This window comes from Argiope bruennichi, chromosome 4 (genome assembly GCF_947563725.1).
Source record: "Argiope bruennichi chromosome 4, qqArgBrue1.1, whole genome shotgun sequence".
Classification (NCBI taxonomy): domain Eukaryota; kingdom Metazoa; phylum Arthropoda; class Arachnida; order Araneae; family Araneidae; genus Argiope; species Argiope bruennichi.
In genome coordinates this window covers 56,921,829-56,949,583 of record NC_079154.1, presented here as the reverse complement: position 1 = coordinate 56,949,583, position 27,755 = coordinate 56,921,829, and the positions used below count along the sequence as shown (strand labels likewise).

Here is a 27,755-nt window from a genome sequence, read left to right as displayed (position 1 = left end):
TGCCGACATTTAGAAAAATGATGGTTTTTGACCATCTCAACATTAATCGAGTTCTAAATTTTTTTCTATAGACCAGAATTTTTTTCCCACGAAAAACCAGTTTAAATCGGTTTGACACAATCACTTGACTGTCAGATTACGCGTGTGTCGATATTTTGGGAAAACGATGGTCCACTCCCGCATGTCAAAATAGTTCAAGATCCAAAACTTTTTCTCGAGGCCAGCCAAAATATTTTTTTGGGGAAAAATCCAATTTACACTGGTTTAGAATAATCACGTGACTATTGTAGTGTGCAGTCGGTAACTTGTAGAAAAGAGAAGCGACGATTATTTTTCATCTCAAAATCGTTCGAGCGCCAAATTTTTTTTTGCTAGCTAGAAAAATTGGAAATGAAAATTAGAATTTATATATATATATATATATATATATATACTAATTACGGAGATTTAAACAATTAAAAGGTTATAGAGATTTAAACAATAACTGCATTTATTACAAATTTAATATTTTTAAAGATTTTCTAAACAAAGAAAACTATAGTAAAAGATTTAAGAGAGGTAAAGGTAAAGGGAGCAATTTTCAAATTATATTTGAGGATTTTCAAAATTATTGTAATCTGGAACACAATAGAGAAAATATTCACAAAATTAGGAAATATATTTTTGGGCTAAGAAATAATAAAATTAAATAGTTTATAAATAATAAATTCGGTGATTTGAAGTTAAAAATTTTTTTTTTACTAAATGTATAATTCTTGATCTAATTAAATGTAAGCTTAATATTGGAAAAAACGATTTATTAATTAATAATAAAAATAAATTAAACAAAGAATTCTGTGTGATAAAATTTTTGGATATTAACTTCAAAAACTAAAATTACCTACAATTGTGCGTAACAATAATATTTTTTTTTCTTTTAACGGATAAAGCAACTGTTTCAATAGTGTTTAGTTATACATCAACTTTAAGGAAACAGATTTGTAATTATAATTACTATAGCGAAAATTTAGATAAAATAAATAAAACAGATTGTAACTGTAACACAGAAAGCTATAAAGATTTTTTAGATGTGGATAAAGGTCATATTATTACAGGAAATTTAAAAATCATTGAATCCAGCTCTTTAAGAGAGTTAATGGAAAGAGAAACAATAATAAAATCTTCATTTCTATTGGTAAAGATTTGGATATTTTTATTGCTAAATTATCTAGAAAATATCATTAATCTGTGGAAGGTTTCGGAGAATGAAAAGTAAGAACTTCAGAGGAAATTAAAACAAAAATGAATACAGATATTGACAGATCAAAAGAACGAAGGATTTATTTTAGAAAAACATTAAAAAAAGAAATAAAGAATTTAAAAGAAAAATTTGTTATGACAGCAATAGATATATCAGCAAATAATTTCTGTTTAATTTGTAAATATTATTATAAAGAATTATTAAAAGAATGCTAGCTTTCGCGAGAAAAAATCAGAATTTCTCATCCATGGAATAGACGATGGGCAGTATGAACTAAATCGAACAGAAATAATAAACGCTCTCTTTACTCCAAATTCCTTAGAAGAGAATATTTGTTTGTCGCTGAAATCTAGTGAAACTGTGGAGTCCTAGCAGATGTCATTTTTTACTCTTGATCTGAGTGTTCCAAAAAATTGACGGCTTGCTCTATTCTCCCGCAATAAACAAAGAAATACCTTTTAGGGTTAATGGTCTCTCGCCAAAGCTTATAAAATTAAAATAGTCCATTCAGAAGGAAGGAAGTTGGCGTGTGGATAAAAGAAATAACCAAATAATTTAATAGAAAATTTGAAGTGAAAAGTGGGAATTTGAGATTTCATGACGAGATTTGGAGATAACTTGGTAGATGGTATGGAGCGAAAAAAAGCAACTCTACAAGCAAACAGAGATTGACCAACCCCCTGGTTTCCTGCTCTGTTGTTGATGGATTGGTCAATTTTCTTAGAGTGAATACCAATATGATCCCGTGATCAGATGATGTAGAAAATCTTTATCTGTGATTCGTCCGAGGGACAACAAACCAATGTGTAGTATCTTGCAGATCGGTCAAATCCTGGAGTCTGGAATGGGAACAACTGTTTTAATTTTTTATTTGTGCATCCGGGGAGGATCTTTTTGAAATTATAGTAAGAGTTTAAATTAATAAGAAAAAAAAAATGAAGCGAAAAATTGATATTTTTAGTGATAATTTCTGAATCTGTTTTCACGCAAAAATAAATAAAAATAATAACCATCTTAAAACTCCAAAATACTTCTTTTCAGTGATATACTCAGTTGCTGTGCAATTTTCCATCAATTTTGAAAATTAAAAAAAAAGAAATATTTCAAAATACAATTTGCCATAGTAATTTCTTTTCTGGAGATTTATGACTAATTTTTTTCATTGTTTCAATAAAATCTTATTTTCTTAATTTACTTAATTCAATTTCTTTAAGAATAAAAAAATAGTACTTTGAAATTAAAAGAACATGATGAGATAAGAATGTTGATTAAAAAAAATCGGATTCCATTTCAATAAGTGAAAATATTTTGAATTCCTATGAAATTTATACTTTTTATTTCTCCGGTGGAATTCAGTTATATCGGAGCAGATAAATGGTTACGTTTATTAATTATCATTATTAGTTATACAATATATTAAATAAATTTTATTTTTTTAGCTGTAACAGGACTCTTTTACTTATCTATATATTTATAAAGGTGTGAACCACGATCACGATTAACAGCGATTTTAATCTTATATTTATTGAACATATTTAGGGAATAACACTCAACACGATGCAACAAGTCAAAAACCCTAGAGCATCATATTTTCGCGGCTCCCTCTCGCCGAACCAACCCCCTCCTTCTCCCACCCACCCGGGGGAGGGTGATCCTGTTCAGCGTCAAATTTTCTCAGAAAAGGCTCCCGAAAATGGAGGCGATTTCCCAGAATTCCCACTGAATCGATAAGTTCGATGAAACCGGCACGTGTCAGAATTCCAGGGTCTGAAAACCCTGCGCAATTTTGTGTGAGCGGAAGCTGAATGGAATCGTCCTTTCCCACGCCTTCCCCCAGTACAAAGAGGGGGACAACTGTTGAGCTATAATTGAAATGCGCCGCCATATTTTAAAAATGAAAGAGCCCTGTGATTTGCGGTTTTGAACGAAGAGTCCGTTGAATTTGTTGATAGATGCTAAATTTACACTCACACGCGTTGAACACTTAATTGAAATGCGCCGCCATATTTTAAAAATGAAAGCGCCCTGTGATTTGCGGTTTTGAAGGAAGAATTCGTTGAATTTGTTCATAGATGCTAAATTTACACTTACACGCGTTTCGATGATTTTTAGATATATTTTTTTGTGTGTGTTTGCACATTATAATTTCTATACAATCAAGAGTGGATTTAAAATAAATAAATAAATGAATAAAACTATAAAACATAAAACGTTATCAACGAATCATCTTTGAATTTTTGTTTTCAAAATTGTATTTGCGTACTTATCAGGCATGAAGCCTTTTCATGATAAAAATAAAGTTGGTATTTAAATTTATTAACACCAAAATTTAAATTTATTTTATTTAAATTATTATTTATTATTATACAATTAAAGTTGGTATTAAAATTTATTAAGGTAATTAAAATTATAATCTGATTAACTGCTAGGTTCTCATAATTTTTTTGAAAATGTTTTTGAATATAATACAAAATTTATCCCTTTAATTAGCAAATGGTAATAAAATTTGTATGTGCAGCCAATAAAAAAAAATATTACAAAGTAGAATATGTATAATTATTTACATGACCCCTAAAATTTCTTAAGTTAATTAACTCTTAGAAATTTACATTAATTTATTTCACCGGACATTTGTACACGAAGACATGTTTGCAATATCCATGTAAAGTATTCGGAGTTGTAAGATGTTGTGAGTAATAAAAGTTGTAAAACATTTTATTTCTGAGCAGTTGTTCGGCTTCTAAAGTAGGCACCCGACTTCTTCACTTGAAAGTATTTCCAAACCAAATTTCATCTATTTGTGTCCGTATAAAATTTTATTTTCTCCAACTTATTTTAAAATTAATAGGAAAATGTAATTACTTCGATATAGAGCCACTTAAAATGATTTTCTCTTTCTTATTAGACACAAATGTTTAAATGACACAGAGCATTCATTTACTTGGGCAGTAATTAACAAGAGAGAGAGAGAGAAAGGCAAGAAAGGAAGGGATTTTGCATACAGACAATTTTGACAGGCATCGTTCTGAGATAAATGAAGACGTTTGATAAAAGAATGAGAATTAATGAAGCACATTATAATTCTTTTTTAGCATACTTATCGACCGGTGTATGTTTATTCAAGTATGCAATGACCTCATCCCACAAAAACCTTATAATTGTTATTATCTTTTTAATTATTATTATTTTTATTTTTTATTTTTTAAGCCTCGTAAAGCAAATAAAAATTTTCATGAAGTCTTCAATAAATGGGAAAATGTTTATTAGAAACAAAATCTTGAAATTTCAAGCATGTTTTTAGATATTAAAATAAGTTTGGGCATGTTTTTTTTTTTTTTTTTTTTTGGCACTCGTTAACAGTATTTTTTTAAACTTTGTAGATGTGGCACAATATTAAATGGTGTGTTTTTAGCTCTTAAAATTAAAAACAACCCATTAAAAAGGTTTAAAAATTTATTATTTTGTTAATATAATGCATTTAACAAAATAAAATTAAAAACATCTGTCTAATTTCCGAATATCAGCAATAATATAGAAGATCATAGTCTGTGAAAAAAAAAATTATTTCTTTCTGAGTTATTGTTGTATAAATATCCGATTTATAAATAGTTCGTTATTCTAGCCACATGTCATCTTTCAACCTAGTAAAGTTTTCATCATTTATAATTTTTGCACAAATTTTTAACAAAATTTATCTCCGGTTCTTCTCAATCAATTTAGTTTACAGAAATCCTAAGCAATCTATTATTTATCTCAAATATTTCACTAATCCAACTTTTTATTTTCTCCTATACGAAGAACGAGAAAATATTGTAACCTACAAAAAAAATTCGAATTTGATATTTCGACGAATCTCCACAATTTAGATCGCACTGAGTTCGAAAAACTCATTTTTGGAAAATGTCTGCCTGGTTGTCTACAAAGATAATTCAAAAACGCTTTGAGCTTACACAGAGGAAATTTGGTATTTGATTTTTGTACCAGATTTATAGATTTTAAATTTTGTGCAAAGTCTGTTCAGAAGTCTGTATGTACAACAGTTCGAATATAAATTAACATGATAACTACAAAACGAAGAGAGCTAGATGAATAAAATTCGGTATGCAGATTTAATATCTATATTGTAGACACTTAACAAAGTTTGGACCAGATTCAACAAGGAATTGATCGTTGTTTCTGTAAGGTCTGTACTTTCAGAAGTGTGTGAACGTGAGAGCACAAAAACACGACTTAACCCTTTACACTCGGAAAAGTAATTCGATGCAAAATTACTCAGATAGCACAAGGATTTGTTTATTGCTTTGAAAATATATATTTGTTATAGTTTTAAGTTGAATTTTACCGCAAAATTAATTTTCATCTAACCACGCTTTAGATATTTTTATTAAATCAATTTTTTTTAAAAAAAATGAAGAAATAAAACGTCAAAATGATGTACCATCTTGAATGATGAATGGGAGGCACCATTCGAGAGGAAAGGGTTAAATATATAAAATAGGTATGATTTTTTTATTGGAATTGTAATTCTATATCAAATTTTGGTCTCAATTGTTCGGGAGAAATTCGTCTGTAGTACAAATTCAATTCCAGATGCTATTAACCGCATGTCAGTGATTAATTACCAAAAAAACTAGTCAAAGATGATATGATAGTTTTCAGTAACAATACTAAATTCAAGCTAAAGATTAATATTTCTTAACTATTGTTAGCCAGTTCCATGCAAGGCGTTCTCTGCCTTACCCAAGGTTACCAAGGTTTTGCGCGGTGTGAGGAATAACATCTTTATTAATGAGTATGCAAGAAAATTTTGGTTAGACCGCTCCCGATGTTTGCTGACTAATAGAAACCTTTGGTGAATAAAAATATGTGCTGTTGAGTTTACATCAAACCTAATATCATGTTACAATGAAAAAAAAATATAATTTATCATATTCTTCTCCTCAGATTTGTTTACATTTATATAATATATACAATTTGAATATCGATCAAAAAAGCATCTTCGAATTCTCAGGATTTGATTGTCAACGTCAAAGATAGAATTTGCGTAGTTAATTAAATTCCGGAAATTTACAAATTAAGTGAATATTTAGAAACATTAAAACGAGTTTAGTTATATTAACGACCCATTTGAAGCAACACTGGGGCTATTTTAGGATGGACCTCGTAATTTTGAACCGCGATCAGATGACGAGGACGACACCTGAGCTGGCACCCCCCTCTCCACACCACACCACACCAGGGGGAGGACGTTTGGTCATGACGGATTTAACGTGCAACAGACCCCCTTACACTACGGTTCTTCGGTGGAATCGGGTCTCGAACCTGAAACCCCTCCGGTTCCGAAGCCGAGAGCTTACCCCCAGGCCACCGCGGTCCCAACATTAAAACGAGAGAATTAAAACTCTTCATTTTAATCTTTGAGAACATAGAGAAAGAAACTTAGGTTAAAAAAGCACATTTCTATCTTAAATACAAATAATTTATTTCTTAATTTTGCGCTCCCCGATAATGGCACCCAAGGCATTTGCCCTGCTTATTTATGTCACTGCAGGTAGCTAAACCATTGGTATAAAGGCTAGAATATTTAGATTTTATTAAATATTAGTGACACGATTCGTATATATTGTGATGATATATTTGTCTTTGGTTTTTATTCTGATAAATGTGTTGAAACTTTTATAAAGCCGTTGTCAACATCAGAGACAAAATAGAAATAAGTTACTTAAATTTTGATTTGAATTTTGGAAATTCCAAGATTGATAGAAAGAATCGAGATATGAAGAAGAGAGAAAAAAAAAATCTTTATTTTAAGAATATGGTTTAAAAATAACATACTTTTCCCAGAAATGTATCTAATTTATTCCTCAATTTTAAGCCTCTAATAATGGTACCAAGGGCATTTGCCATCCTTGCTCCATCCTAGTTATGCCACTGCAGAGTGATAGGTTTTTTGCGGATTAATTTCATTCAAAATTTGATTGAAATCCATAAAATTTGTGTGAAGACCAAATGCCAAATTTCATTCCTTTAGCTTAAAGCATTTTTGAATTATAGTATTTCCAGATAGACAGACAGTAGACCAACGAACCCATGTCGTAGTACTATCAGAAGATATAATTCCAAAAAGTGTGTTATTCAGAGAGCGAAATGTGTTCCTTAGGGAGATCTAAAACCAAAAGTTTCGTTAAAATTTCGAGTTGAAGTTTTTGATGATTACAATACATTCACTTTATATATATAGCATACGGGACAGCAAAAAACAGCATTGCTTTAGAACCTTTATCTTTTTGCGAAGATATCTCTTACAGACTATAAGAATTAAAACAAATAACTGAAAATAAAACATATTCAAAATTTTTAAAAAAGAGAGAGGCATTGAAATTAGAAAACAGTTTGACTTTCATTGAGAGAGGCAATGAAATTAGACGGTGTGTTATTTTTTGCGAACTACGCTGTTAAAATTTAAATTAAATAAAATAAAATTAATTTTCATTTGTTGAAACATTAATTTTTATTAAGATCCTAAAAAAAACTGGAAAGAGAGTTGACATAGTAAGCCAATAAAAGTCCAATGAAGAAGATATATTTCGTCGCAGACCTACAAAAAATACTTTGAACTCGCCACAAAAACAATATATTAAAAATAAATTTATTTCAAACGTTTTTCTTTTAAATTAGCGAGCAATGTTCAGTTATTTTTTCAAACAATGTGCGAAAATAACGAAACTAGAATGTAAAAATCTTAGCTTTAATTTTTGATATATTTGAAAAAAAGAATTGACTATTTTTTAAAAAAATCTCATAGTCGAGTAAATTTTTCAAAAACAATTCCGTTAAAATGATACTTATTTGTTCTTTCAGGTGTTGCATTGATTTTTTTTTTTCATGATTGATTATCAAAAATGATACTGAAAGCAAATATTTGCGATGAACCATCCAAAACAGAACCAAACAAGCGATAAAAATGTTCTGCATTGTAAACTGATATTCCAACTTTCGAGGTTCATTAAATTATCGATTTAGCTATATGAGTATCGAATTTTATAGTTATAAATACAATAGATTTGTACGGATACTATATAAATATTTCCCTTTCTAAGTATAGAGTAATATCAATAAAAGAAGGAAATTAAAATGAGAAAAAAGAGTTAAAAAAGAGGAAATTGTGATAATTACTCCTAAAAATAATCAAACAAGGTTTATTGATTATTTTTACAAGATTTACTGTTTTTTAGAATCTGACCTAACCATTAAATCCTAATTAAAACATAGAAAATACATAAGCGATTGATTCATTTCCTCTCGTAACTCATAACGCCTGATCGAAAAGTATTAAAATATCCCCAAGATATACAACATTTCTTTTTATTTAAATCATTACATCAGAATAAGTTCCTACTATTCTGATCCTTCAGTTAAATAATTATAGTAGCAGAAAAAAAATTAGTATTGTATATCTATTTCCTTTTATAAACAAATTTCATTCTAAATGATTTGTTATCGTTTTCAAATAAACGCATGGCTTATTTCCTCTTGATAACTATAAATCGATAGTACATTGTATAGAGTAAAAGAGAAAAACAGGTAATTCTACTAATTTAAAAATGAATTGATATATATATATGACTGAAAAATGTCATCGTTTTTTTTAAATAAGGAAACATTCTTAAAATTCCAATTTTCTAGCATATTTGTTTATCAAGATTATGTGTCTTGTCGGTCGCTCTTTATCCGCTGTGTAACATACCATGAAGGAATAATTTTTTTTTTTTTTTTTTTTTACAGGAAACAAAGGAAATGATTTTTTTTTTCATGCATATCTAAGGAAATCGCATACTAAATTAGAGGATGTAGGATTGGTATATTAAGTCGGGAGCATTCGTTAGAATTATTATTTCGACTCAAGACGTTTCAAAGCTTCTACCGTTCCTTTCTTTCGGAAGTAAGTTAAATTTTTCAATTTTTAAATCATAATTTTGGAACTTTTTTGGTGGCAGCTCAAGTAAAGGCTCTTAACATTTAACCAAGATTCTGTATTACAAGACCGATCCCAAGTAGTCCACGTGTTGCTTCAAAACAGTTTTTTAATATCAATGAAATTAGTTCTATATATTTTATTTTATTGTTTCATTTCAAGTATTATTTAATTTTAGAGCAAATATTTTGTGCAGCAGCTCTGGAGGTTATTTAAACATTAATTCAAGAAATTCTTTGGACATTGAAATTTCAAGTTAAACTAAACAAAGAGAAAATTATTTTTGTTTCAGATTCTTTTATAAAAGAGAATATTGTAATTTTAGAATTTCTTTCTGCTACAAAAAATCAAGTGCCTTTCGTATTTTAAATCATATTTGATATCGTATTTTAAAAATACGCATCAACGTAAAATGCGATTTTGCGGATCTTATGTCAAATATAATGCATTTTAATTTCATCATTCGGGCAATTATATCTACATTTTATTTGCTCCCTAAGAAATTATAAAATTGGGAGTGTTCTTTTAAATTTCTCCTATACTTCTTATTAAAAATACAACTCAAAATATATAGTCTAAAATGATCATTTAGACGCATTTCTATGCAATTAAACTCTTTTCGATTTATATCATTAAAGTATTTCGATTTATATCTTTAAATGAATCCAAAATTAGCTTTTATAATAATATGATTTCATTGCTATTGATTTTTTATATCCTAATTTATGCTTTCCGAAAATAATTTTTGAAATTATTTTTCGGAAAAACAGGAATTTATACTTGAAATTCAAATTTTCTAAAATAATTTTTAATTGCAACTACTATGGCAACATAAATAAAGGGAGTAAATATTTTTTCATGTGCAGTTAAAGTGCTAATGTTTAAATTACTTAAATAAAATAACTAAAAATGTACATAATATTTTCCCTTACATATATTGATACATATATTCAAAAGAAATTTTCTCAAATAAGAATGGCAACACACATGTTAAATATTTGAAGGAGATTTAAAAGTTCTAGTTTTAAACATCGCAATATGAAAATGCTTTAGGGTTGATTCGCATCTTTTTGTTACATTTTAAAAATTTATTGTTGATTACATAGCAGCGAATAGCGTGCTGATAAAAAGTATATTAAAATCGTCACAACACGCGTAAATACAAACGCTGTTACTAAAATATTGAAAAATATTGTTGTAAAATATATTTAAAAATGACTTTGATAAATGTATTAAAATCAGAGAAAAAAAATATTATGTTTAAACATAGATAATTTCCATTAATTTTTTAAAATTATTTTAAAATGATGTAGAAGCGTTTTCTTTATCAGTAATGTGCAAAAAATGTTAACTTTTTAATTTATTTTTAATGAAAAATTCAATTAATTTTTTAAAAGCCCCTTTTTTAGCAAACACCTATTATTCTGAAGTAACTACATTTCAAAATTAGAGCGCAAAGTCCAATGGTGTGTTCTGAGGAGCATTTTTAATGGGGTTTTTTATTATGCATGTCACAACTCACATTAATATGCCAGCCGAGAAACATCAGCTTGTTATTTTCACTCAAATAAGAATTCCAAATACTACTTTGTAAAATTATCTATATGAATTTTTTTTTTTTTTTTATTTATTTAGGTATATTTCCTATCAAACGAAATTATGAAGGTCACAGTAGCAACATTCTTTGTCTTGATCGCCGCCATAGCTCTTTTGCTGTCATCTCCGTCGGAGGCTATGAGTCTAATGGGCGGTGGTGGGGGAAATGGAATTTCTGAAATCCTAGTTGCTGGACTCGTAGCCAAGTTACTTTCAGAGCACCACCGTGGTGGATGTCACTCTTAAGACAATGGTAAGAAAAGTGTCACGATTTTATAACGAGAACTGAAATTGTTGTGAATTCTATGTAAAAATATGAAACATTGACGCTTATTAGTTTAATTTTAAATTTAATTATTGTTTTTCACTAAAAAGGTTTATGTGCTTCTATAAAGTTAGCAAAACACAAGAAAATGGTAAAGAAAAGGTTTCCAATAATTTTCGAATATTTAATAAAGCAATATATTATTAATTGATATACATATGAAATCGTCGCCCTATTTTATATCACGTTTCATCAATTTTCTTCCTGTTGCTTTGTGAAGATTACATTGCTGATAGCCTTCATAGAAGTAGAAAAATTTCAATGATATTTATTCAATGATTAAGTAATAAAGCAATTCATAAAAGCTGTTTAGAAAGGCCAGAGTCCTATTCAAACCTGAGTATTTTTAATGAATTAATTATTTTGTGTAAATATTCCGATATTTCAGTAATTAAGTAAAGGATATTTTGGAATTTATCAAAAATTCTTTGGTGCTTACTTTTTGAAGCTGACAGATTTGCCTGGAATAGTTATAATTTTATCAGAACTCCATAATTTAAAACTGTTTGCTGTTTTTAATTTAAAGTGTATAATTTTCTAAGTGAATGCTATGAAAGGAACCTCAATACATGGGCTAAACGAAATTTGCAAGCTATTCAAAGAAAAAAAAAAAAACTGGTAAAAATTTCCAGGTGGCCTATTCTTTTCTATTTCAGGAACTGATGAAATACCATATTAAATTGTTCATCAAATTTTAATTACACATTTAATACAAATCTATTTTTTATAGTTTTTTTTTTTTTTTTTTTTTTTTTTTTTTTTGAAATAAAGGATTATGATGCTGTGACGTGGAAATACAAAGAGTATTGTTTTGACTTCTGCATTGTCCTTGATTCTGATCGAAATTGCAAATTACCATATCCATGACAAAATAATAATAATGCACTATATATATATATATAGAATGCACGATATATAATAATATAATATATGCACTAAATGCTTCAAAATTGAATGAAAACCATACAAATCAGCCAAGAAAATAGACATCCAAAATGAGTTATATATTTTTTTTAGTTTTCGGAGCTTTAATATTATTAAGTGCAAAAATTGTAACTTACATAGAATGTCAACTTTCATTATTATCTAATTATTGAATGCAACAGAATTGCATAAGTGAATTTTTCCCCTTAACTTATATTTCATCATGCTGATTGATTTTATTTGTTTCTTTTGCAGATTGTTCGTAAATTCTTCTTCTTTTGTTCTTTCTTCAAGCGAACTCCTAGCCAAATTTTTTTTCAAATCAGTGGACTAAAAATTTCGTCCTCTTCGTATTTCATTTGTGTACATAAAAGATCTTGTAATATATTTTGTATTATATATTTCTGACATTTAATAAAAAATCATCTTGTTTTATACTATGTTTCATCTCATTATTTTCTAAAGATTGCATTATTGGCAGCCTTCATAGGAGGGGAATAATAATATCACTTTCTGATTCAATTTTAATAATGAAACAAACTCTGATTAGAAAGCCAGAATCCTATACAAATATGAGAATTTGTAATTTATTGGAATGACAGGCCAGAAATTTCTTAAAACTAAGTTTCAAGAACAAAAACATAGGCATACTGACTCAAATTTAGTCATTTCACTTCTGACGCTTTTGAGGAAATAGTAAAGAATATTGTCGGAAATGAAAATTGTTCACTATTCATTTGCTTTTAAATTAGTCAATTCTTGTTATGCTACAATCGTTTGTAAATTCACATAACGTGACTTCGGAAATACAATTTCTTTGGGAAATTTGATAAATATTTACTGTTTTTGTCACCAGCAGTTTTATTACACTACTTTATTTACTTTTGTGTGTAGCTTTTCTAACAGATGATCTCTCTGTAAGGCATATAATAGATTTTAAACACTTTTTTTTTTTAATTAGTAACAGAGCGCATAATAGAAAAAATTTTCTTTGAGAAAATTTTTACAAATATTGTATAGAGAAAGAGGTCAGATTGTGAGAATGTAGTCTATTCTTTGAGCAGGGTGAGCACTTTGAGATGTTTCAATCCAACACCAAAACGACTTCGAAAATAAATAAATGAATTGCAAATTTTGTTTCTACAAATGAAGAAAAAGTATTAAACAAGTGCTCAAAGGAATCTCTTAATGTAGTAAAGTTTTAGTCCTTTTTATTACTTTCTCGTATACGAAGCAGAGAAAGTATAGTAATTGTCAAGCAATTTAGACTCAATATTTTGACAAATCTCTACGTTTTAAACCTTTTTGAGTTCGAAAACCGCATTTTTGGGAAAATGTCTGTCTCTGACAAAGATAAATCAAAAATGCTTTGAGCTAGACGGATGAAATTTAGTATACAGGTATCAGAAAAGACAAGTGAGACAAATTTTGAGAAAAATTCGGTCATAGGAAACCTGTCTGTCTGGCTGTTCGAATATAATTTAACACGATAGTTACAAACCGAAGAGAGCTAGATATATAAAACTTGATACACAGAATTAACATCTATAATGTAGATACCTATCAAATTTTGAGCCAAATCCAACGGCGGATTGACCATCTGACTGTCTGTATTTTTAGAAACATATAAACGAGATAACTCAAAGATGAATTAAATGTATCAAACTTTGTATGGGATTTTGTGATTACAATTGTTGTTCTGCGTTAAATATTTGTTTCAATCGATTGAGAAAAATTCCTTTAAAATACAAATTCACCTTTCGGATACTTTTAATCACATGGCAGGGATTAATCGCTAAATAACTCACCAAAGACGACACGATAGATTTAGTAAAAATGCTAAATTCTCGTCAAGGGTTAATATTTCGTACCTATTGAACGCCAATGCCATGCAAAGCATTTTCTGGGATAACGCCTTTAAAAGAGAGTGTGCGAGAAAGTTTTTGGGAGACCACCCCCACTGTTCTTTCCCCATCTAAAAAAAATACATAAATAAAAAAATTTTTGCAACTATTTAAACAAAATTTATAAGAATGAAATTGAAACGTATGCATAAATAGTCAGATTGTCATCTTTTACATTGCACATCATTGGAAATAGGAAGATAAGTGCTTTTATTTAGTCATTTTTTGTTTCTGATAAAGAAAACTTATTTTAAACACTTTGCATTTCATAATGCGTCGAAATCAATGAGATAAAAGTCAAAATTGAATTCGACGTGCAGTATTTAATGCATGCTTCTCAAGTATAATTTCAGTATTAATAATTTTTAAACAATCTATTAGTTGGTTATTCTTCCATAGTGAATTGGTATACCACCTTGCTAACATTCAATTAAAAAATTGCATATTGGGAAATGAATGCATTGTGTCGCAAGAGTTCAGAATATTTTTACAAAATTGTTTTAAGATATTCTGAAGTTAAATTTTTATACCTGCAATCTATGATATCAGCTCAAATGCAAAGTTTTTTTTTTCTTCAATTCATGCCTTTCACCAATAAATATAAGCACAAAAATAAAACAAAGCCTTTCCAAAATACTAAAAAACAAAATATAATGTTTTTCTCGAAATTCTGGAGGACCTTTCTTCTCACACATGCAACTAGATGGCGCCTCACGCACTACTAGATGGTACACTATAAATAACTTTAAATAAACAGAAATTTTAATTACATTCATAATATATTATAATTTTTAATTAATGATTCGAAATTTTTCAGGCATATAAATAATTTTAATCACATTCAAAATATGTTGTCATTTTTTTTAATGACTGTTTTAAAATTTTCCATTTATTGACCATTGCTGAATTTTATTCTGGTTTTCAGTACCATACGCTTTTAATCACACAAGCTTTAATTTATGCATTTTATATTTTATTTAGAATTTACTTTTTACTTCTTTATATAGTAATACAAATGTGCTTCTTTCAAAATATTTATTTTTTTATTTTTGACATTTCTCTATTATATATTACGTAGTTTAATAAATAATTATCATTTAGTAAATTCTTTCTGAAATACACAACTAGATGGCGCCTCGTGTCGAATAACTAAATTGAAGCGACTGGATTAAGTGAACTCTAAATTCTGACCGGTCTAACGCTAAATTCTGAACAAACTAAAACAACAAATGATCAACAATAAAAAAAAACTGCAGAGAATATCTGAACACTTCAATATCAGAAAGTGGGTGAAGTAATACTCGTAGTTACAAAATTCATCATTACTAAAATGAAAGAAGTCAAGCTGGATAAAAGCACGTGAAAATAGATTATTAATATATTAAACATTAAAAAAAAGGATAAAATGAGTCAACTCTTTGTTAAATCTCTATGTATAACAAAACCGTGATACTGAAAAGGGTATAGAATCAGATGTTTAAACTTTAGAGGAATTTATTTTATTAAATGGTGATAAGCGCTCATTCTGACGATTGCGTCGTCCCTGGGAAAAAAAAAAGTCAAATGAACGGCCCTTAAACGTATACTTTTTAAAAATATATCATAACTTTATTTTAAAAAGGATCACCCTCCAATCCTCTATTCCTGTGGCAGATTTAAGCATTTTGTGGCCCTAGGCAGTGAATATTATGAAGCCCCTCTCTTTTAAGAAGATGAGAGATTTAGTTTCATATTTCTAACATGTCACGATTTATTTTACGTTAATATTCTTTATTTTATTAATTTTGTAAACATGTTTTTGTTTTTATTTATCCAGCATCCAGGTTTTTCAAAATAGGAAATATGTGTTCGATATTTGTAAATTTGTAAAAATTAAGTGAACGTAATGAAATATAAGAGTTCGACCAATTATGTTTAATAAAGTATTAATCTCATTCAAATATTTTATCATTCATAAAATTTATACCTTTTACAAGTTTTTAAGCGACTTTTATAAATTGCGGCCACTTCTCGGCCTAGAGGCCCTAGGGAGATGAAGGTGCATGAAATCTATAAAAATTCTAATATCAAAATCTCACAAAACTGATGGTGAGATTTTCCGTATGAAACATTTATGTACATAGGTATAGCATTTGTAGTTATTTAATTAAATACAACGCATTTTTATGATTGTTTTCTTAGAAATTGTAAATAATTTTAAATTTTAGATGTAAACAGTATGAATACGACTGCAAATTTTTAGCGAAAGCAAAATTAATAAATATTATTTTCGATTTATTGTGTATTTATCAATATTTTCCCCCATTCACAGCCAAAATACCCCCCCCCCCCGACCGAAATGTAACACTCCGAACAAATTTCCAGGTTGTCCCGCGTCCTGAGAGGGCCCTGTAGAGGATTTGATAAATATTTTTTCGATGTAAAATGTTGCATATGTTAAAAATTTGTACTACAATATTGTTTATTAGTTTTTGTTTACAATAATAAATTTAAAAAAGAAAACAATGCATTTAAAAATGCATTGTTTTGCCAGAAGTGAAGATAAACATAATCTGTATAAAATCACTCGTTTCTAAAGCACTTTTTATGTGCAATATTTATGTATAAGTCCATGCTTTCTTGCATAATGCAATACCATAATATAGACCAATAAAATGTAGCGAAAACGTTAAGCAAGATTCATGTATTTCCTGCAGAAAAAGTATTAAATTATTCTTTAATATATAAGGCGAAAGATCAAACATAAGTATTTTAAATTGCTTATTTTTGTAATGCATATATGTTATTTTCTAATTAATAAAAGATTTGCTATTTACGTTCAAAAATAAGGGGATAGGGACAGGCAACCTTAATGGTTTTTTTAAATGCGTAAATATAAACGATCTAAATATTTGTTTGCTTCAACAAAATACACAGAGAAAAAATAAAGAAATAGCTTTAATTATGCTTTAATCAAAAACAATAAAGTTAAGATTGATATCTTTCCTTTATTATCATATGAAATGCAATTCTTGGAATAATCATTCGCTTCAAGTATTTGTCTTCTGTTTCTCCAGCAGCTGACAAGTATAGATTTGATAAAGAGATGAATTTAAACATTGAGAATTGAAAGTGAACCATTAATATGATACTATTTCTTTTATGTTTCTTAAATTCGAATATAATCGAATATAAATTCGAATCCCCCCCCCCCCAAAAAAAAACAAGAAGTTCCAAGCATTGAAAATACTGAGAATAAGATAGAAATATTAATTGCTCAATTACTTTCTTTGAAAGTTTGATAAATATGGTTTAAAAAAATAACTTCTATAATTTTTTCGTCAATGTATTTCTCACAGTTGCAGTTCATCAAAAGAAATGAAAGAAAAATTATTTTTATAGATTTAAGGCTTCCAAGTAAATTTTTTGTAATAAAAATATAATCTAAGAATCGTTTTAGTTTCATTTTGCTTTTATCAATTGTGAAAATTATCTATGTTCACATAAAATTATGACTATCTAGTAATACATTGAGACAATAATTTTAGTTAAAGTTTTGTTTCATAGATGGCAGCACAGTTGTCAATTAAAGTAGTATATCCTCAATAAATAGGAATTGGCCGCATTGCTGAATATGAAAAAAGGACCGGATGCAAAATCACAGCACATAATCCATTCATTGAATGGATTGTATCGGAAAATATCCTTTATTGCTTCAAGCAAAATTCTAAGAAGAAAACTTCAGAAAATAATAGAAATAACAAATATTTTGAAAAACATGCAGATATTGCGGACATTAGAACTTACAAACGGAGAATGACTTAACACTTATTAGTTCTCTCTTAACACCATACATATGTAATATTTTTGATGAATTGTCCCCCAAGTGTCTTTTTTCTCAATCGCAAATTCTGTTTTGTTACTTCGGGCGAAAATCAGAAACAGGATTCCAACAAAAGTTTGATTTTAAAATTCAATGTAAACACTTAGATGTGATGAAAAGATTATAGATTTACATTACTCCTTACATACTTTTGTATTTATATTTCATGTCTTAAAAACTTATCTAAATTATTGGATTATTTCCACTTTTTTTAAAACCGATTTTACAACAGACATGAAAAATTGAGTATTTTTTTTATGAAGTTTTGTATTTTACTAGAATTAAATAATTATTCATATTAAAAAAGTTTATTTTTAAATGTTTATTTTCTATGTTAGAGAATAGATACAGATACAAAAATAGACCGCTATTTTTATGCTGCGAATCAGGCTTGAGAGAAATGTATATTTTACAAGCTCTGCTGATCAAGATTAAAAAAAAAAAAAAAAAAAAAAAAAAAAAATGGTAAATTTTCTTTCTAATAAATGTTGATGATTGAATTTTGAGGGAAATTAATATCAAAGGAAAATGACGATGAATTAAAATGAGACAACAAATTATATTTCATGTTTATTTTTATACTCTCAAGAAATTAGTGCATAATTCTAATATTGTGGATTTACCAGCCGGGATATAAAGAATATTTGCTTTATAATTAACCTTTGTAAAACTATCTGCTTTGGATGTTATTTCAAAATTTTAATTTAGGCAGATCAATGGAAACTCATATATCCAGTCATCAAAGCTCTATTGGGAGAATTTTTAATAACAAATTAATATAGAAAAAATTATTTCCGAAATTTAAATTTATTCAAAATAGAAAAACTATCATATGTAAATATTTGAGTCGTAGCAGATTTCAAAGAAATCTGCTAATAACGCATAATGTTGTTTACATCGGCATTTGTTACATCAATTTTATAAAGAAGGAGACAAAAACTTGAGAAACTTCTAAAAGAATTATCTCCTTCTTCGTCTTGAGAGACTTTTCTAAAAAAAATGGCATATTTCAACAATAAGGAACGTTTAAATATGCTGAACGATTTATGCTGCATGTAATCGCAATTCTAGCTTATTTGTAGAAGAATACTAAAAACATTTTCTGAATTTCCGGCATTTTTTTAGAAATTGTGCATAGAGCGGTTTAGTAATTGAAAACTACAGATTCTTCCAGATAGCAGCCGGAAAGATGAGGCATTATACATGTGATGTAAAAACTGATATCTTGACTTATTTTTCAAGTTAGTCTCACACTAATGTACTAACAATCAGATATCAACGTAATTTCAACTCAAAAACTGGCATCCGTACAGTATTTGTGGAGTCCACTGATTGATATAACAATCATCTGGACCATTACACAATCGATGCCCCGAATTTTGCAATTTGGCCTTACCTTAGTTAAAATCGAATTGTTCTTTACTGAGAAATACACTTTGGACAGATGAATATTCCTTTAATCGGGACAGGAACAGCAGTCTTCAACATTATGACTTTTGAAACGGTAAAATACATTCTTCGTACAATAGGCTCACCATTATTGCCAAATTTCTATAAATGTGCAAAGCTGCATTTTTAGAAATTGCTCAGCTGGTTCCTCTTTGTATCCTGGAGTATTGTAGTTCAATGGAGTTTGTAATGGAGTTCAATTGTTTTTAATTGGAATTATGTCTGAATTAATAAATGAAGTGGCTTTGGCAGTCCATACTATGCCGACTAATTTCAAAAGCGTGCAATTAAGTCACAAATGATGAATTCGATCGCATACACTTTACTGTTAAAAGAATGCAACTTCATACAGTCGTCGAAGGCGTTCAATTTGAACAAGCTTTTCAGCACTTCAATTAATGTATTATCTGATCGTTTTTAAATTTAAAAGAAGTGAATAAAAATTAATAAATTTATTTCTTTATTCTGCTCTTTAAATATTCTTTCGTAATATTTATATTATCTTTGAAAATTATAACGAAAGCCCCGCTGAAAACCGGTTAGAGATATGGATAAAAGATCTAAGTCAACGTATTTGCCATTTTTACGGATGGAAGTACGATAGTTTCCATCCTTGTTAATGAGTGAAAGAAAAAATTTTAACTCATTGTCTAGAGGGGCAGTATAAAAATTTAATTTTTGTAAATTTTTAGTATTTTTATAATTTTTGTGTAATTTTTTACAGAAGTCGAATAATTTTCATACCTTTAGGTATCTTATTTGATGGAACTTTTCAACTGGAAGTATATATCTAACACCAACAGTTAAAGAAATAAATACTAGTCCCACTTTTTTTGGGATATCCTGTATATAATTTGAATTTTCTTTGCAGTTATATTACATGCTTCTTATTTTTTCCATATTGAAAGTACTTTACATGATAATTTTATAGATTTAAAAAATAATGAAATTGTGTTCAAAGTATAAAATATTTCCAAAGAGAAATCTCCTCCCTAAAAGAATTCGTTAAATTTCAAAATTAAATAAAAGTTCTTGTTGTACTCTGTTATATTTCTAGGTAAATTCCAGGTTATATTACCACTCTGTTATATTCCCAAAATGCAAAAAAAGGAAAGATTTTTTTTTTTTTTCCTGAGTCCTATCTCAAATCTTGAAAAAAGAAAACTGCCAATGACCGCCCGGACAGACCGGAAACGAATAAACGTTGCTTCAACGCCTCCTTAAAGAGGCCTTCCATAAATTTAATTAACCATCCTCTCTAGAGCCATGTTTCCTTGTTAAACAAGCATTATGGCACTCGACACTTCCGGATGGTGCTTCTCTACCCCCTTTAATATTTTCCGACGTGAGCTCCATTTACGAAAGGCATTAATGGAATGACGCAATAAAATATTTTGATTTGAGAGTGAAAATCATTATCAGAGTTCAGAGTTCATCCTTATCAGATCATTATCATTATCAGAGTTCTCTATTCATTAAATAAAAGGACAAAGTTGGGGTAGAAATTGCTTTAGGTCGAAATAAATTTATTTGATTCAAATCGGATCTCCCGGTAAACGTTTTGTGAACGTTTGAGTTCAGTTCTAATTTTTCTTAGAATTACTTAGTTATATATTGTCTTTATTTTTCAAATTATAAACTCTTGAAGCTATTTTAGGTTTTTGGTTTTTCGATATGAAATGGCTGCTTGATTTGCTGTCATTTGCTGGTTGTTTTTCTTTTCTATAATTGAATATTTTTATACTTAATACTTTTCAACTAATAATATACTTAATATTTTTCAACTTTTTATAGAATTTATGTTTTTGGTAATCATTTCTGCAGACTTTCATGAACTTTCCACCCTTTTGTGGGCGTTGGATTGGCGAGGATTAAACAAATATATAATAATGTTTTCAACTAAATAAATAATTTTCTTTCATTATTCATGTTGAATTAATATCGATGTTATTTAATCATGAATTCTTCGATCAGTTAAATTAAAAATACGACTAAAGAATTTGACAAGTTTTTTTTTTGTTGTTGTTGTTGATAACATTTTCCTTCTTATAATACGTGGGAAAAGTTACCAAAAAATAATTTACAATATCATTTTTTGAGATAGCCATTTATACAAAGTTATGCAAAACAATTGTATCGATTACAAATGTGTATAATTTTCTTGTAAAAATAATGGACGAACATTTTGTTAACACAATATAGAAAATTCCTTAAAACTTTATCAACATGTGCAACAATTTCCTTATGTGATTTCTCTTGGCCAATGAGCAACATCCATTTTGTAGTTCATTTGAGAGCCCATGTTTGTGCAGCAAGTTCGCAACCATTGTGGCATTTGATAACAACATATTGTCGTGGCAAAGGTGGCACGTGCCTGTTCATAATATAAATTTTTCATCCCCAGTGATTCGGTAAGAATTAGGCCGCTTGGGGCACGGTCTTTCATTTCAAAAAAATGTTATAAAAGCACTAATAACCCATAAGAGTAAAATAAGGCTATCTATATCCCCCTTTCCCTTCCTCGCTACATCATTGTAGCCATATACAGAATATGTTTGGATATCTAAATCTTCTGAAAATATATTACTAAATTAGTTTATTCAAAATTCATAAAAAGTTTCGAATTTTCAACATATTCACCTAACTTAAAAGCAAGTGATCAATAGCTGTGCAGGTCGGGGGGTGTCCAGGTGGGAATTAAATGATCTAAAAGGTTCCATTTCCTACTTATGAAAAACAGATTAACTGGATTTAAATTTTATAAAACTAGATTATGCAATGGTGGATTTGCATACAATTATAATTGGCATTTTGCTGCACTGTGCAATGTGAGATCCCCTTATTTTAATAAACTGGTGACTTTATCCTCACATTTCAACACTCTTTCGATTTAATCACAATGATACTGGTTTATTTTAATTTTAAATTTTAGTTATTTTGTGAAACGCATATTCTTTTATTTTTATTATTCATGTGTATGCGGTATTCAAGTTTGTGCATAATATTATTTAATATTTGATTTTTATAAACTGTAAAAATTAAGTGAATTGATAGGAACCCTATTAATTAGAGTTGATACACTCTTAATATTATTTTAATATTTTAAAATTCACAGAATGTGTATTCTTTTACAAATTTATTAAGCTATCAGGCTAATAACATTTTTAGTTGATATTTCGGCTATCTCCCTTCAATGGCCCAGAGCAGCAACTTATTCTATTAATACAGAAATCCGCCACTAGAATTACGAAGAACTCTTCTTGTCAAATTTAACTATATCTTATAAAATATTGTATCTAAACGTTGAAACTTATTTACCCCAATGTGAATGAATCAACCTGAAGGAATATTATAATTGAAAAATATAGCAAAATATATTTTTTATACTATATTATTTATTTTTTGTTATGTTATATCACTTTGTTATTGATTTTTCAGCGTGTTTTTTTAAAATTTTCAATTAATAAATATAAATTAATGCTTAATTATTTCTTAAATAAATGCTTCAAATTTTATTTATTTATTGGTCTTCACCAAATATGTCACACCATTCAAATTCAGAAAAATTCGTCACTTTGGTCCCAAACAAATGAATCATTTCAATTATCAGTTGTTCTCCTTTGCTGTTGTTTAGTGTGGTTTTTACGATGAATCAAAATCGTGTTTTCATTCTAGGAACGACTGCGCCGCATTCTCTTGAAATATTTATTTGTAATAATTTGACGATTAAATAAGAAAATTCTAAATTGAAATGAGTAAACAGGATTCAAACTGGTCATCAGATATTTAGTCTATCATTCGTTAAAATTTTTATCAAATACTATGATAACAGTTTTTAAATATTAGGGTTCAACTGATAAATAACCTGAAATTTCATTTTTTTTTCACATTATGAAGCATTAAAACAACTATAAAATATTTTTAAATGAATATATTACTTATTATCTAGTTCAGGAACTGCAGAACATATTGAAGAATTATTATATCACAGTTGAACAAAAAAATAAGCATTAGATTTTAATTTATTTGGTTTCCCGTAAAAACTAGCTAAAATACTAAATTAATCATCATATATTTGGGCTACCTTTCTTCAAATTTTTATTAAATACTATGATAACAATAATTTCTTGGGAATCGCAGTTGTAAATATTGATAAGAATATTAAACTATGCTCATATTACATTACATTCGATATATCATTACTTTTAATTATATTAACTACATAAAGCAAACTGTTTCGTTAAAAAAGAATATAAAAATATATAGATTTATTTCGCGCAAACAAACCATTTTTTCAAATTTAAGAACAAGTTTGTAATGTTTAAAAAGTGAAAAATCGTAAAGAAATTTTTGAAATTTCCTTTTGTTGACGAGAAAATGGCTTTAATATACTGCTGTATTGTATACAGATTTATAGAAAATGAAACTGAAGGAATGAATAAAAGCAAAAGTTTTAATTAAAAGAATTTCAATTATATTTTCAATCTAAAAAATTTTGAAATAAAATATTTCATCATAGAAGATACAAAAATAATTTTCAAAAATATGGGGATTCAAAAATATTTGCATCAGATTATTTCGATTTTGATGATTTTACTGCTCACAGTAATTTATTTGCAAAAAGTATAAAATAAAAATTTGTATAATATAAATATCATTACAATTTTTTATAGAAAAATTATTTTATATATTATAATAAAACAATGTAAATCTTTTCTGTAATTTAGTTTTGTTTCACATTTAAACGAAAAAAGATTTCATATCAAATCGGACGATGACCTAGGCTCAACATATTAAACATTACTGCTCCAGCCGCCAAGGCAGGCACAAACGCAACTCTGTTTATTAAATGAATCGATCATGCGCGTCCAGTTAATGATTTATCAATATAGGAGTTTTCAGAAATAACAAATTTATTTACAAAAAAAAAAGATATAGAAGAATACATGTGATTATTCCGAAATCACAGCAAAATAAAATAAACACAAGATCATTAAAAGCAGTAGCTGCAGTACGGAGCGAATGGTAATATAAATAAATACATTTTTGCAAAATGCAGCTGTAATCATAGTAATTATGGAGTAAAATCAATGGTTCAGCTGAAGAGAGGCATTCCGATCCGGACAGCATTCCGAAAAGGTGCGGCTAAATTAAACATGCAGTAAATCAATTTTACAATTAAGAAAAGTGTTATTAAAATAATCACGGTGTACATAAAAAATAGCTAATGTAATTTCTACTACTAACAAAGGAAATGTGAGTGTATATGTCTATCGGAGATCTATAGGTCAAACCGTTTGATATCGAAGATATAAATGTGCACCTTGGAGTCATTTTTTAAAAATTTTGATTAATTACAAAGTAAGTGAGATTTTGGAGATATAATTTTCGAAAATATTCTGGTACAAAAATAATAAAATTCTGCACCTTTCCAATAATATAATTTTATTGCCTTAATATTTTTCAACTAATTTTAGTAATTTGCGAAAAACATTTTAATTTACTGCAATGTAAATTTAAAAAAAATAGTTTTAAGCATTAACCGCTCCACCGTTATTTTTTTCATTCGAATTAAATTTAAAAATATTTCATTGTTTCATCATACATTTTATCGCGTGTTTTTCTTACTTCGGTAAAGCCAAGGAATGCAGATACTATTATATTTTTATACTCTTTAATAGCGATTTTATAAATTTTGTTTTTTGAAATTATTTCGTTACATTTTTTTTATGGAATTTAAACACAACCAACTATAAAATATTAAGTATATTAGGAAATAGATCCGCACTGCTGAATGGTTGAACTTGCAATTTAATTCCTATATATTTTTATGCCATTTAGTTGATAATAGGGTGTGTTCACATAAAATCATAAATTGCACTTAACTTATTTAATACTGGAATAAACCACGCATAAGGAATAAGAAAATGAAATTACAGTATTTCGTAAGACAATGTATAACTACAATTTCCAAGCATACGAGACATGTCACTTGACTCCGTTAAGAAAGCCCATACACACAAATAGTAAAACAACTATGAAGATGCCAAAATAATGTTACTTTCTTTCTCAATTTAAAACTGCTTTGCTGAAACAATCTTGTTCATCTAGTACTTAAGAGCACATAAGAATAGATAAAATCTTTTACATAAGAGATGTAATCGAAATGAAACGCAACCAATCTTCCAAGCGAATCAGTTGATCTTTAAAGAGGACTAGTTAATTAGTATTCTTTGCCTTTTGTCGGTAAATGGTTGATATGCGAAAGGAAAACTACTTACTCGATTTCGCAAGTTGTCTATACAGACCGAGAGCATTAAGAGAGGAAAGCATAACATAATATGTCACGAGTTCTCGTTGTTAAAGATGGTGGGGAATTCCCAAAAAAACAATTTACATACACCGAAACCACCCAATGTGCTGTTCATGGTTGAAAAATTCTGATAATAAGAAAAATTACAACGTAATTCAATAATATGATACATTACAAATAAAATTATTTTTCCCTTAAAATTATTATTATTTTTATTTTGAAGTTTTGCACCCTCCAATTTGTAAAAAAAAGAGGGGGGGGGGGAAAGAGAGTCATATTACAAATTTAGCTCGGTGATAGAATTTCAACTACCCCAAAGTCAAAAATGACTCATTCAAGTTCCCATTAATACGAAACAATAACATAAGAGTAAAACGAATATTGAATATTCTAGAAGGTTCCAATAATTCTCGAAACGTTTTGGGCATTTTGAAGAGTCTGATATTATCTACATCGTGGTAGATTTTAAAAATTTGCAAGAAATCACCAGTCATCTTCCATCACTATCGATATTCCAAAATCTTTCTTTGTGCAGAACTAAAGTGCACATTTTTGAACATCAGTTCAATAGATTATAAACTCTTGCATTCACATGCTGCTGGGGAAGTTTATAAAAAAGAAAAATAATATTTGAATATGGACAAAATAAAAATAGAGTGAAAACAATAAAGAAATATAAAGAAATAGAAATATTTATAAAAAAAATATAAATAAAATAAAGGAAGGGATAAAGCAATGTCATCGATATGTTTTACTATTATTTTTCGCGATTTTTCTTCAGATAACTAAATTGCTTGCATTAGGGAAGAAGAATTCTTCAGAAACTAATTATTTGGACTCGGACTCAATATGATTATTTCACCATGACATTTAATAATAAATAAAAACCGGTTTAATTCGGGGCTTTTATTCACAATGACGACGAATCTACAGTATTTTTGAATTCGGGACAAACAGATAAAAATCCAGATTATCCTTGCTAGTTCAAAGTGTCTAGTTATTTTATTATACTTTTCAATAAAAAATTTTTTCGCAACAACAAATAATTCTGAAGAGTGATTTTACAAATAAAAAAATTTAATCAATCAATTGTTAAATTTAATTATTAAAGAAATTAAAATTGCATTCAGAAATAATTGGAAAATACTTCTAAATAAATTTTCCGTGGAATATATTTAGTTTTAAGGGGGCAGTGGACTTTAAAATCGGCAAAAATGGATGAAAACAAAATTTTATTTTTATCATTCCATCAGCATAATATACTTTATGTTCAAATGAATTGTGCAATAAAATGTATTGCTCAATAAAATGAATATTTGAAGGGTCTAGAGAAAAAAAAAAAGATTATTTTAAGGTGTACGTACACACTAAAAGATTTTTTTTTAAATTTTAACTTTAAAAATCCAGTTTTTTAACAGTAGGTCATTAATATATGTTTAAAATCATTTCAACGAGAAAAAACCAATTACACTAATTATTAATTAATTAAATAATATTTGATGAGCTAATTAGCATATTTTTTGTAACATGATATCTTAAATTCCAATTTGTACAGACACACAATTCTAGTAGGAAATGATGCCTAATATTAGTCTTCATGTTGTCTGCCTCAATCAACTTATAAAAATATATAGTTTTTTTCTTACCAATTTTTTCATCAATAATGAATAGAAAAAGAGAGATTTTTTCTATAATTTTAACTTTTAAATAACCATTAAAAATTTATTTCTATAAACATAACTTTGATCGAGGCACAAAACATCCACTGTTTCATACAGATTATTTTGATGCATAAATAATTGTATTTGGTTAATTTCTTATTGAGTTATGATTGTTTGAATGAAGCAACATAGTGGGAAAATATCATTCTTCGTAAAATGAGTTTAAAACAAACCGAAACTAGAGTTTTTAGTGAAAGTACTCCAAGAAAAATAATTATAACTCGAGAAATATTCCGAATATTGACAACATCTTAGTATCGTTTGAAAGCTAAAGGATCAGAGAACATTTTGAAGCAATAAAAAAAAAATATTCGATGTTTTGAACGATTTTCGAAGTTTCAAGTGTGTACGTATAACTTAAAGACTTTTCACAAAATGATATTGTAATTAGACGTATGTATCTTAGAAATATTTCTTGTATCTTATATGAAGAAATTAAATAGAAT

The 27,755-nt window shown here is 28.1% G+C and overlaps 1 long non-coding RNA gene across 1 annotated transcript; it reads left to right on the top strand.

Annotated features, from left to right (window-relative positions):
- Positions 1 to 9,062: 9,062 nt before the first annotated feature.
- LOC129967087 (uncharacterized) lies at positions 9,063 to 12,425 on the top strand. Its single transcript, XR_008784347.1, has 3 exons — positions 9,063 to 9,182; positions 10,851 to 11,064; positions 12,316 to 12,425. It is a non-coding gene; the product is annotated as an uncharacterized LOC129967087 (long non-coding RNA).
- The last annotated feature ends 15,330 nt before the right edge of the window (positions 12,426 to 27,755 follow it).